This window comes from Triturus cristatus, chromosome 3_1 (genome assembly GCF_964204655.1).
Source record: "Triturus cristatus chromosome 3_1, aTriCri1.1, whole genome shotgun sequence".
In the NCBI taxonomy this organism is placed as follows: Eukaryota; Metazoa; Chordata; class Amphibia; order Caudata; family Salamandridae; genus Triturus; species Triturus cristatus.
In genome coordinates, this window is record NC_140583.1 from 10,471,459 (window position 1) to 10,484,962 (window position 13,504).

A 13,504-nucleotide genomic window follows, 5' to 3' on the forward strand; every position below is an offset into this window, starting at 1 on the left:
TGTCCCCCCGCTCCTCAGGCACTGGGTCCCCAGCCGCATGCCACTCCTGCCCCAGCAACCTTTCCATGAGCCTTCCTTCCTGGGGAGCAGGCAGGCGTGCGAAGCAGTCCGCTCTGGCAAGGCAGCCTGCTCGGGATGTTCTCGCCCGCACCCTACTCTGATCAATTGCACCAATGCTGTCCATTTAGAGATGGACTGCTTGCCAAGCCTTGGCTGTTGCTTCAAGCAAAGAGCTTCCTTCCAGCATGAGTCGAGTGACTGATTTTTAGGGGAGGCCCCTTTCTTAAGAGGGCCTCTCCACCTGCAGAGCACATGCCAAGCGGCCCTGAAGCTCATGTCCCAGAGTAGATGCTTCTGGTGGGATAGCCCTGACACCAGGACTCTGCACGCCGCACCGCTGCCCTTCTTCAACCTGCGCATTCCTGCAGCCGCTCTCGACAACTGTTCCGTGGGCTGGCCACACACCACGCCTGCCAGCGGTGAGGCCAGAACAGCTGTGTCTCGCTCAGACCCCACCCCCTTTCATCATCGTGGAGCAGCCTTGTCTGTAGCTGCCCATGCGATTGTCCAGCGGGGGCCCAGGGCTCCCCTGGGGTGGGACGCTTTGTTTAGGATCGAGATGGTAGCACCTGATTTAGAACTGGTGTAGAGCAGGGGAATCGGACCATTCCACTGAAAGAAGCAGCACCAAGGCCCAGGGCGGCGTTGATACAATGTGATTTCTGTCAGTGCTCTGAAGGTCAAAGCGAAGGAACTGAAGGAAGCGCGGGCAAGCGGCGGGAGCGACTGTGACCGGCCGGGGACTTCTGCGGTATTTGCCAAAGATGGCCGTTGCGTCGATCTCATATGAAAACTGACAGAACCCCCTTGAACAGGCGTATGAAAGCAAGGTTAGTCACTACAGGGAATTAACCCCGGAAAGCAGACCTCCCACTCAATGTGCCACGCGGTGATGATGTCACTCTAACAGATTTAGGCCCCCAAAGCTCATTCACTTTCAAAAAGAATGACTGCCCCACTAGAGTGATGGTCTCTTTAAAGATGTGCCAAATATTCATAGATAATTAACCAATTAGCAAAATTCAATAAATGTGACCTGAATAACATGTTTTAAAAAGTTAACAAGATCTTAATGTGTGACTCTAAGGATGTGTTAGAAATATTTAAAGAGTGGACTAGAAATGTGTGTGAATATGAGGGTAGAGTAGTTAACAACATTAGAATCGCCTTAATTTACTTTGAAAACATTACACACTCACTGCATGCAAGAACAGGCTTTAAATATGTCTTTTAACTTTTAGAATTCGACATCAGTGATGCTGTTTGTTAGTGTATAAATGCATATTTAAAATTTATATCAAACTATATTAGTATGGGTCGCATAGTCAAAAGCTAATAAAAACGTACCTTGCACAAGACAATTGAAAATAGAAAATCTAAAAGTGAGGAAAGTTCTAGAGAATGTTAATTTGCTTGGGAAGCGCCGGCGGTGGGCTCTCCCCGTCCGATATGTGATGAATGTCCCGTGAAGTGAACTTAATCTGCAGGCGCACTTTGGGACAGTCCCTGTGTTGTAGGAAGCAAGACCAATCAATTATAACCCAGAATGAGCCACAGTGTGGTGGTACAAATAGCTAAATGACCTGTCATTTAATTAGTAACACGCTCGACTGGACGAACAAACACAGACAAGGAAATAGGCTTGGCAGATTCAGCGGGAAAGAAAGGGTTGTTGAGCTTGTCTCTAGTCTGGCACTGTCCAGAGATATGAGAACTGTAGGATAAGTGGGTGGCTCTCAAGCCCCCAGTGAACTACCACAACTTGTATTGGTTTTTACTTACCTAGTGAGGCGGGGGGCACGCCTCTAGAGCTCTCACTTGTGGCTGCTAGTGCTTAGAAGCTGCTGGGCATGACCCACTTTGGGGGAGTTTGGAGTGGTCACAGGTCAAAAGATAATGCAGGTGTTCTAAAGCAAGCTCACGGGGGACAGAAACCTTATGCTGTGCAGAAGGGCAAGAGCTCGCTTTATCTTGATTTTCAGTATGAAAACAGGCCTCTCGATCCTTCTGGCTGTTTAGGTTTCAAGCAGGTTGTATCAGAAAAGTTACCACAGGGATGGCTGATTTGTGATGGCCAAGCGTTCATAGCAACGTTGAGTTTTGTTTTCAATAACTCTTTTTATTGCAGTTAATAAACATAGCACAGCAATGGCCTTTACACTCTGCATACAACTTAGTTTGGTACAACGTACCAGCAGTCAGTTTCCTTACATCTCTGATACCTTTGCTAGCCCTCTTCATCAATTTCGCAATGGCATGGTTCGTCACGCAGCCACTTTCATTTCAGGTCCGTCGGTTCCATTCTACTAACATCCCTCTGCTTCCGTTCCAACTCCCTCAGATCTTTGTCCATGTTTGTGGGCACCGCCTGCCTTCATATACCACCTTTTCTGACTGCATGCACCAGTCCATGTCCCTCTTCCAATGTTGAGGCAGATTCAGGTCTCCACTTCCTGGTTATATTACGATTGGCCGCCATGAGGCCGAGTGTAACCCAGAGTCGATCCCCTGAGCTCAAGTCTGGTGTTTCCCAAACATTTAATAGGCACCACTGAGGTGAGGCCACTATAGGTGCTTTGCACAATGCCATCATGCAGGACATCCCTGCCGTCCAGTACTCCTGAAATACAGGGCAGTCCCACCACATGTGGAAAAAGGTGCCCTCCCGACTCAAGCCTGCCCATCTTAACTTGTGCTGTACACACGTAATAGGTCCTGTGCAAGACTTTAAGTTGCGCAAATCTAAAACGGGAACGGATGGCTACTTCTTTGGGAGGCGCCGTTGCCTCTTGCCACTTGTCATCCTCCAGTTGTCCCAGGTCTTCCAACCACTGTCCGCGCAACCTTGCCGGGGTATCAGGGGAGTTGTACAGGATTTACCGATAGTTTAAAGAGATTGCTTTTTGCTGCATGAAGTCATCTAGCAGCCTGTCTTCTCACTGAGAGGGTTCAGGGAGGTCCTCTCCTCTATATTGCCCTCCCCAGTGCGTGCCTTATCTGGAGGTAGCGAAATGTCTTCCCTTCGTAGCTCACCGAGGGACTTTACCTCCACTTTTGCCCACAGGTCCCCTAAACAGTCTCATTCATTGAATCCGGTATGCTTCGCTAGGAGGCCCAACTGTCCCACAGCGGTGTGGCTTGGGTGACCTTGCCTCGCCAGCCCAGTGCTGCCGTTGTAGTGAGCCAGACTTTGACTGTCGATGAGGACAGGGTAAGTGAGTGCGCTGCGTTTCCCCATAAAGAGCTCCGAGATAGCTCTCTGGATGCATGTTCCGCCTGTCCATTCTCTATGCAGGTTCATTTTGCGGAACATGGACCCAGTGATTTACCACCGTCCAGTGATAGTATTGAAGAGCCGGGAGCGCTATTCCTCCGTCGTACCAGCTCCGTGTCAGTTTTTTGTAAAGATATTCTAGGAGCTTCCCCATCCCATAGGAGTGTCCGCACAGTAGCATCGACCACTCACAAATATGAGGGTGGGACCAGATTTGGTGTATTATGAAAAATATATGGAAAACGAGGTAATGCCATCATTTTTATAGGGATGAATTCTGAAGAGGGGCGGTGGCAAGGATCTCCAGGGCTGCACGTCTTCCCGACGGCGTCTCAGTGGGAGCTCCAAATTACGTTCATCGAAGACATTCAGGTCTCTGGTGACGTAAACAGCCAAATGTTGGAATCCCTCTGTCGCCGCCCAGGCTGCACAAGATACAAGGAGAAGTATATATATATATCAGTGATCTGTCCCAGCTTATAGTGTACCCCGAATATTTATGAGAGTGGTAGAATATGTAGAGTATTCTATTCAATGTGGGGTTTGGGTTCACCATGTAAAGGAGGATGTCATCTGCATAAAGGGAGATTTTATCCCCCCAGCCATTTGTCCACCTCAGCCCTCTGATCATAACCCATTGTGGGATAATGTAACCCAACTGGGGTGCCCACCCGCCGCTTCCTCCCCTACCGTAATGTTTCCCACACAGTTGCAGTCCAGTCTGGAAGCAGAGGGTCCACAGGAGTCTTCATATAGTAGGCAGTCCGTCGGGTGGGCGGGGAGAAAGTGTTCACTCGCCCATCCCATCCCACCGGTGAATTTCAGATCTAGTAATAAATCAAGGAAGTTCCTTTTAGTGTCGATTAATCACATCTGATCCATGCAGGGACCTTCTAAGATGCCGCAGTTATGGATGATTCCCTTATGGAGTCATCTGGAGCCTGGCTCTGCTGCTGTTCCCACTATCTCCGATCTTTGCCACTCTTGGGTTTTCGGGTGTACGGCCTCTGATCCTTAGTCATCGGCCAACCATCCAGCCAATCCCAGGATTCCTCCGGGGTCGCAAAAAACCATGTTTTGCCTTCTGCTGCCACACAGAGTTTGGCTGGGAACATTGCATATTTCAGCTCCTCGCACGTAGAGCGTTCTTGACTTCGAGGAAGGAGCTCCTCAGTCTCTGCACTTTAATACTGAAGTGCATATTTCAGCTCCTCGCACGTAGAACGTTCTTGACTTCGAGGAAGGAGCTCCTCAGTCTCTGCACTTTAATACTGAAGTGCATATTTCAGCTCCTCGCACGTAGAGCGTTCTTGACTTCGAGGAAGGAGCTCCTCAGTCTCTGCATTTTAATACTGAAGTGCATATTTCAACTCCTCGCACGTAGAGCGTTCTTGACTTCCAGGAAGGAGCTCCTCAGTCTCTGCACTTTAATACTGAAGTGCATATTTCAGCTCCTCGCACGTAGAGCGTTCTTGACTTCCAGGAAGGAGCTCCTCAGTCTCTGCACTTTAATACTGAAGTGCATATTTCAGCTCCTCGCACGTAGAACGTTCTTGACTTCGAGGAAGGAGCTCCTCAGTCTCTGCACTTTAATACTGAAGTGCAAATTTCAACTCCTCGCACGTAGAGCGTTCTTGACTTCCAGGAAGGAGCTCCTCAGTCTCTGCACTTTAATACTGAAGTGCATATTTCAGCTCCTCGCACGTAGAGCGTTCTTGACTTCCAGGAAGGAGCTCCTCAGTCTCTGCACTTTAATACTGAAGTGCATATTTCAGCTCCTCGCACGTGGAGCGTTCTTGACTTCGAGGAAGGAGCTCCTCAGTCTCTGCACTTTAATTCTGAAGTGCATATTTCAACTCCTCGCACGTAGAACGTTCTTGACTTCCAGGAAGGAGCTCCTCAGTCTCTGCACTTTAATACTGAAGTGCATATTTCAGCTCCTCGCACGTAGAGCGTTCTTGACTTCGAGGAAGGAGCTCCTCAGTCTCTGCACTTTAATACTGAAGTGCATATATTTGAACTCCTCGCACGTAGAGCGTTCTTGACTTCCAGGAAGGGGCTCCTCAGTCTCTGCACTTTAATACTGAAGTGCATAGTTCAGCTCCTCGCACGTAGAGCTTTTTTGACTTCCAGGAAAGAGCTCCTCAGTCTCTGCACATTAATACTGAAGTGCATATTTCAACTCCTCGCACGTAGAGCGTTCTTGACTTCCAGGATGGAGCTCCTCAGTCTCTGCACTTTAATACTGAAGTTCTAGAACAGTGTAATAGTGGCATTCTCCAGTTCACGCGGTTGGGCACTCAAGGCCATTTGCAGTATGACATCTCTGTCTTTATAATTAAAAATTCGAGGCACAATAGGTCGTGGGGGCACCCCAGCTGCGGCATGCCTCCCGGAACCCAGTGGGCTTGTTCCACCGAGAAGTAGCTGGAGATGCCACGAGGCCGAGGGTGTTTTAGGATCAGGTCCTCTACAGAGACATTTGTTGTCAGGCCTTCTGCACGCTCTGGCACTCCTACAAATCAGACATTGTTTCGGCACGATCGCCCTTCAAAGTCTTCCATCCTGACCTCTAGGGTGGTGGTAGTAGTTTGCAGTTTCCTGACTTGCGCCTCGAGCATTTTTGTGGCAGTTGGAGTGTGGCTACTGAAACCTCGGTAACCTTGACGTGAGAACCTTGGTTTTGGAGGTCTGCATGCATCAAGGTTACTTTGGAGGTGGCTGCATCCATTTTACACTCTAGGTCTGCCCGAACGCCTTGAATTGCCGCCATGAGATCTTGCAGTGTCAGGTCCCTGTCTGCTGTAGTTGGCAGCTGTTTTTGTCCCTCTTCCATCATGGCTGGTCTGTCCGGTTTAGGTTTCGCAAATTTAGTTTGGTGTGTCACACGGGATCCCGTGCCCCCTGACACTGCTCCCAGCTAGTCTCTCCCAGAGTGCTGCCTCAATCGTGACACAAGCGAAAGCAGCCAGGACCGGCAGGCGCTGTGGCAGAATCACGAGAAAGAGCTCATAAATAAAAGAGAAGGTGCTCCAACCGGTTGGTATCCTGGGCCATGTCCAAAGGACAGGTGGGACCCTGCAGCATACTGAAGTGAGGAGCTTTTGTGCCACTGCCAGGCTAATCTGGCTCCTCTTGCCCCCTTTTCCACAGTCTCATCCTGGGACAGTATCAGGCGTATATATTTATGGCCGAGGGTAGGGCACCTCCCCCCTCGGTCTCTCGGTATCCACCGGTATGGCGCTGGTCCTGGGGCTGAAGTGCCAGATCTCTTCTCCCAGGGTTGGCGTAGGCCACGCCACAGGAACCAGGCAAGGATGCACCGCACTCCACACGGCAGGAATCCCACAGATACCCACTGGTTTAATTAGACCCCGCTTGGCACCTCTCTGCAGAGCAGACCCAGGGCTGGTTCAGGTGCATCCACCTGCTGCAAGGACAATGTAGGGCTCGTCTTCCCTGGATCGTCGCCAAATGTTTCACCCGATTTCGGCCACACGGCCGTCGCTCAAGTCCATCTGGATACTCCAACGGTCAGTCCGCTTCTCCCCTTGCAGTCATCATCGGGCCTCAGACACAAGCAATCTCTGCCTTGGCAAGCCACTCACCATCATGGCTCCACTGCAGCTTGGGTCTGAACAGCTCTCCAGGCGGTCAGCCAACTCCACGTTAGGCCGCTTCTTCCCTTGCAGTCATCCTCGGGCCACAGACCCACAAAATCTCTGCCTTCGCGAGCCACTCACCAGCAAGGCTCCACCGCGGCCTGCGTTTGCACAGCTCTCCAGTTAGTCAGCCAACTCCGCTGCTCTGGCGGTACTCCAGTTCAGTCTCCACACTACCGCCAGTCCCAACCGGGCATGCGGTCAGCACCACCCCGAACTCCTCCCAGGTTCACTTTGATGGCTGTCTCTTACTTCAGGCGGGATGGTGCAGCGCCGCCCCCACTCGATCTGACCCTCCACAGGGACTTGTTCATGCCAGGCCGCACCTCATTGATTCGGCGTCTGCACTTTTGCCCCGCCATGGTGTCAAATTCGGTTTAGGAAGCCTCCGCCGGCAAGCCAGAAACGTTACATATCCTTCCTTATTAGCTTACAAGTGCGGTAGTCGGATTATTGTATGGATGTATGGGATTTTCACTGTGGACGGCCGGAGGCCCTTCAAGATGCGGCCATCTAGGTCGGCTATTGGCCACGCCCCCTCAGTAATGTTGAGTCTTCATCCTTTGATGTCAGCTTTTCCTATCATTGTGAAGCAGAATTTACGAAGCGTTGGATTGTTCACCCACTAAAAGGGAACGTGAGCTGGGTTTAGACCATTGTGAGGCAGGATAGTTTTACCCTTCTGATGATGTGTTGTTGCAATAGTAATCCTGCTCATTAGGAGAGGAACCGTAGGTGTATGTGCTTGGCTGAGGAGCCAATGGGGCGAAGCTATCATCTGTGGGATTATGACTGAACGCCTCTAAGTGAGGATCCCCCCTAAGTCGTAATACCGCAGTGCTGTGTACCCTCAGTTGGCCTGGGATAACGCACATCTTGGGTTGGTGCGTAGATTGGGGCCCGGAGCATGGATGGAAGGGGGCCATCTCCATCACATATTCTTGGGGCACCCAGTATTAAATCATTTGTAGACCTGCTTCTGGCTCAGGGTTCATAAGTTGCAGAACAGCTACCTTGCTGCAATCCATTGAAAGTCATTGTCTGGGGGGGAGGAGCCAAGATGGCGACCGGAGCAGACGCTTGAGCGCCCGGCTCCGTCGGTCCGTGGCCTCGGACTACTATCCTGATGCCCATCCTCGCCGATTCTCGAGGTGCACCGTGTGCGAAGACGCGCTGACCGCGCTGCTGCTTTCCTGGAGTCTCAACCCGCCCGGATGCCCGAGTTCTGGGTGCTTTTGTCCTCGGCACTGAAACCCTGCGCCCTTACGGCCTTCGCCGGCCTCCTGGAAGCTCCGCAGTTACCGGACCAGCTAGCGCTAACCTGAGCCCCGCGGTCCCGATCACGCCTCGCACCATGGATCGTTGCCGGATGAGCCCGGGGAGAGACGGCCGGACACCTTCTGCACCCTGTGCCTGACGGGCTGGAGCTGTGGGGTGGGCCCCGGTGCGGTGAGTCTCCTGCCCCGCTCTGAGGACCGAGCTGTGGGGGGCTGCTGCCCCCTTTGCCTATTGCTTAGCCAGCGGCGAGGGGGACCGGCGAGAAGATAAGCGACTGTCGGCCTTTCCTGTTGCGGCGTAGACCTGAGGGGAATTGACCTCTTGCCACGACCCCCCCCCCCTGGCCATTGCACCGTATAGCGGCAAAACATGGCGTTGAGTGCCTGCTCGCAGCTGGGGGGTGATACTCCGGTCTCGCCCGCTGCCCACTTCGCCCTCCCTCTTCCGGACACCAGCTCCACAGTGCCGTCCCGGATTGCTGCCGATGTTGGGGCCCAGCTTCCGCTGACATGCGGCTCCGTTCTGGCTGTCCTGCGGGACTTTCAACTACAGATGTGCGCTGGCCTGCAGGCGCTGAGTGAGAGGTTTGACCCCATACTGTCGGCTGCGGGCCGTGAGCGCACTGTTTGTCATCCACAGGGCGTGGGTCCTCCGGTGCTCTTGTCCTCTTGCGGGGACGCAGCGGCGGTGTATGATTGTGCTACACTGGTGCCTTCATCTAGCGCTCCCGGCGCCCAGGGTCCACCGCTCTCCACCTCAACTGCGGATACTTTGTCCCCCTGGTCATGGCTGCCTGCTTCATTGTTCCCTGCCTCACCGCGTCCGCGAGGCTATCCTGCTGAGCGATACCTAACGGCTTCGAGGGACCGTCCGCGGTGGCCCACTGCTGCCTTTTTGTGGAACTCCTGTACCTTACTTGCCAGGTTTGGATTTTATGTGGTGCAACGAGGGACCTCAATCGATGGTCGGCGGCCATTTCGTGATCCTACTTCACCATCCTCTCACAAGCGGCCATCTTGTCTTTGTCTGCTCGGGACACGGGGCCTTCACGCAGGAGCTGGTTTAATCCCAAGCCCGCGATCGGGCCAGGGCTAGACTGACTTCTATCGCTATGGTTTATGGACGGGCTGGCCTGGGACTGGGACTGTATGTATGTTTTGCGCGCACTCGTCGCGACTTGTATCCCTTGCTTAAACTGTGGTGCAATGGTATCTTTGCATGCCGTTTTTTGGCGTAGAGGGCTCTCAGTGTGTGGGGGCCATAACTGGCTGATGGTTCGGGGCGCTCTGGTGTCCAGTGGGCTCCTCCCCACCTTCTTTTCTGTTTTCTTCCCTTCTTTACTCTGTTCCTACTTTCTCTCTTCTCTATATTTCGGGTTCATTGGGCGACAGGCACTATGCTGGGGGGGGGGTAGGCCGTAGCCTCCGCATTGGTGTAGGGTGGGGGGGTAATACTCTGTTCTCAATTAGTTCTATGGGCCTTTCTTCTTTTATGTCTCTGTGCTCTACTTTCTTCGATTCGGGGTCCGGGAGTGGGGTGGATCGAGTGGGGGCGGCTCTGGAGGGGCGCGTACTTGCTCATGTGACTATCCTGATATATCTCTGCACCGCCTCACTGATTGAGATTTTACTCCCATTGTTGTTCTTACTGATGTTGCTGCTCGCCCGTGTGGTGAAGCTATCTTGCGGACTCGAATCTCCTTTGCTCTTATCCTTAATTGACTTTTTTCTCTGATAACATTATCAAAAAAACTTAAAATTAACCTTCACCTCTCCTTCCCCGGGTTTCAAAGATATCTCCAGTATGTGACTCATAACCTGTTGTTAATCCTGACCGTTGATGCACGGGGGCTGTAATGTGGGTATCAGTGCTTTACTGTATCGTGGCCGGCCTGACGGTTGTAGGCCCGTATTTGTTCTTTTAAGATGCACGAATAAAGGTTTTTAAAAAAAAAAGAAAAAAAAAAAAAAAGAAAGTCATTGTCTGAGAAAAGCTTTTGTTTCATGCGTCCAAATCAATCAGCGCAGCCACTTTGCTGCGCTACGTGAAAGGGCAGGAAAGTGCTGTATTTAACATTGCATGTATTTTCTTTGCGCTGGCGCACAATGTGCTGCTGAGTACCAACGCAGGCACCCTTGTGTCGCGGTGCAAGGGTGCCTGCATTGTGGGCATGATTGTTTTTGTGCAGGAAGGGCCACCTTCATACACAAAAACAATCCTCTGAGGCATTTTCCTCTTTCTATGTGTGCTACAAAATGCAGCACACGCGGAAAGAAGAAAAAACAAGACGAACAAGAAGAAATGAAGATATTTCTCCTCGTTAAGCCTCACCTAGGGAGGCGTATCATCTTGACATATTCCCAGACCGATCAGTCTTGGTAAATCTGGGAATGCCCCTAAATCCATGGGTGGGTGCTTGGGAACACCCACGCTCTACCCACGGATCGCCTTCCTTGGGCAGAGAAACGCAATGCCGCGACTTGTGCTGCGTTGCTTTACTCTAGATTTATCAAGGCATGCAGGGCCATGTAAGGTGGCCTTCTGTGGCTTGATAAACTAACTTAGTAGGTGCGTTGCCCTTGCGCCTCCTTGTGTGGCACAAGGGCGGCGCAACTAAATGATGAATCTGCCTCTGAGGATTCTGCACAAATTCTTTTCACCCATTAGATCTTAGTACTTCTAAATATCAAATACCTGTATTTTTTCACTGAAATGTTTCAACCCAAGTGTTGGTCAAGCAATAATAGGGCTGTCCTGTCACTCTCTCTTGTTCCAAAGCAGCAGAAGGTCAAGCTGTGATTCCCGGCTACAGACGCTGCATCAAGTCCCGAGCAATAAGCAGACTCCAGGACCCGTGTAGCGGTGGGCAGTCCCGAGGAACCATCGACAGGCCTGTACTCTGATCATCGCTCGTCTGAACTCATATCACCACTGGTGTAGACACTTACCACCCCAGGGCACTTACCACCCCTGATCTGAGCACTTACCAACCTTGGTCTGGGCCCTTACCACTCCTGGTTTGAGCACTTACCACCCCTGGTCTGGGCACTTACCACCTCTGATCTGGGCACTTACCACGCCTGGTCTGGGCCCTTACCACTCCTGGTCTAAGCACTTACCACCCCATGTCTGGACACTTGCCACCCCTGGTCTGAACACCAGAGGTGGGACACTTACCGTTTACTACGTGTGCCTTGACACCTACCACTTGTGGTCCCGCCTTGCCCTGGTCTGGAAACATCTCCACCGCCTGACCTGGAGAGTTTCTGCTGCCATAAAATCCATCTGCCCAGTACTCAAGGTAAGACTCATCGTCATCGCACAACCTTTCCTCACAGTTTTGACACAGTTTCTTTTGCTTTGCTATTGTCTTGCTACTTCTCCTAGTTTGTGTTTTTCTATCCAACTACCCCTCCCCGGGCCCCTCCTCACCGTTCATTTCCTACCATGTAAAATATTTAGTTGACTTCGAAGCCACCATCCCCTCTTTCTCCACCCTGTGTCTCTTTCTCTACATTCCTTCTCCTTTTCTCCTATGTCCCCTCTGTTCCCTCCACCTCTCTCCCTCTTCCCTTTTCTGGAAATGAAATAAAATACTTTTGTCATCTATGAGGACGATGCGACACTGGGTAAATAAAAATCCCTCACGGATGGGGTAGAGACAGGTGGCTTTAGGACGCCCTCAGCTCAGGTGCGAGCTGTTCCAAGGGTCAGCCTCCTGTGGGCTCTCTGTAGGGGGCTCTGTAGGGCTTCCTGTATTGCTCCCTTCCATATAGGGCTCTCTGTAGGGCTCTCTGTTAGGCTTACTGTACGGCTCCCTTCCCTATAGGGCTCTCTCTGAGCTCTGGCAGTGGAGGATGGACCAGTCAGTGTTCATGAGTCTGAGCTCGGACAATGGAGGATGGAGCAGCCAGTGCTCTTGAGTTTGAGCTCTGGCAGTCGAGAATGGAGCAGCCAGTTGAGAGAAATTGGCCTGATATATGCTGTCCACTACATATAGTGGCCACCTTGCACCAGTCCAAACAACCCCTTATTGGTTATAGGTTAAACACAACCTTTATTGAAAGCTATCCTAGTGGTAGCTATGGAGAGCAGCCTTCAGGCTAAGTCTTGAAGGAATGTAAGGCAGCGTGTTTTACCAGTCTATAATTTCTTGAGTGGCTAACTGAAAGGAGACCACACAAGGTATATATATACAATATATGTATTTATTACTAAACACACCCATCTAGTCTCTTTATGAGGCTAGAGGCAAAAGCACATAAGTTACACTTCAAATATTACGGTAAAGTAGCACAAATGCACGTTAGGCCCTTGGGGTGGACCAAACCAAATACTAAGAAAGTGGTATAAGAACCACGACTTAACTAGACACAAGGCCTAGAGCCTGTAGAATCGCTGGGACCCCAAGGAACCACCCAAGGTAGTGACACAGGGGACCCACGGGGGCCGTGTGCAGTGTGAGAACACAGCCGCGAGCTCCCATTAGCTTCTATGGGGAAAGTCGTGGTTAGATTTTTAAAGTTAAAGGACATTTAGAAATGGACTAGGACCAAACCCTCTTGGTCTTAGACAGTTCTAGGGTCAACATGCATGGGAGCACTGGCGTACTTGAGTTACCTCACCCAGGGAAGCCGGGTGCATACGTGTCAAATGGTGTCGGGTCGCGTCGTCGTTTTCAATGGGAGCTGGCTAAGAAGTGCTGCTGCTGGGAAGATGCGCAGTGTCCGGTGTGATCCAAGCCTGGATCGGAGCAGAGAAGAACCTGAAAGCAGAGGGAACAGAGTCTGGGTCACTTGCCAGTGACCAGGGGCACGAAAGACGAATACCCACCGATGTCGGGTGTTTCATGTGAAGAAGGTGAAGCTTGACTCTTCAGCCAGGAGGTGTCGAGGACAACCAGGAGCTGGATTTGAGCTGTCCCACAAAGGATGTCGAGTGCTGCAGCGTCGGTGCCCGGATTGGACACAACAAGCCTTGGCAACAGCAACCCACGCAGAAAAGAGAAAGATGCTTCGGTGCAGACCAGGAAGGTCCTGGGGACTCCCCAAGTGATGGAGAGTCAGGGCATGTCTGGAGCAACCAAGGAAGCCCAATAAAAGTAATGTTACCCTTCTCAGGGACCCACAAGTCGACGGACAAGGGATTGCAAAGGGACCTTGAGAGGAATCACAAAACGGTGGCCCACGGGTTACTCGGAGTGGGCAGGCCAGCAATCTTCGGTGGATTC

At 51.5% G+C, this 13,504-nt stretch overlaps 1 protein-coding gene across 3 annotated transcripts in view; it reads left to right on the forward strand.

Moving 5' to 3' along the window:
* Positions 1 to 13,504, forward strand: part of C1QTNF4 (C1q and TNF related 4) — a 149,963-nt gene that overhangs the window by 72,664 nt on the left and 63,795 nt on the right. Inside the window, exon 2 of one of the 3 annotated variants that reach the window (XM_085646271.1) lies at positions 11,056 to 11,575. The exons of 1 other annotated variant lie outside the window; for it this stretch is intronic. The gene's annotated coding sequence lies outside the window, so the exon portion shown is untranslated. Of the gene's footprint in view, positions 1 to 11,052; positions 11,576 to 13,504 lie in introns of all 3 variants that reach the window. One more of the 3 variants, XM_085646269.1, reaches the window with a different exon arrangement.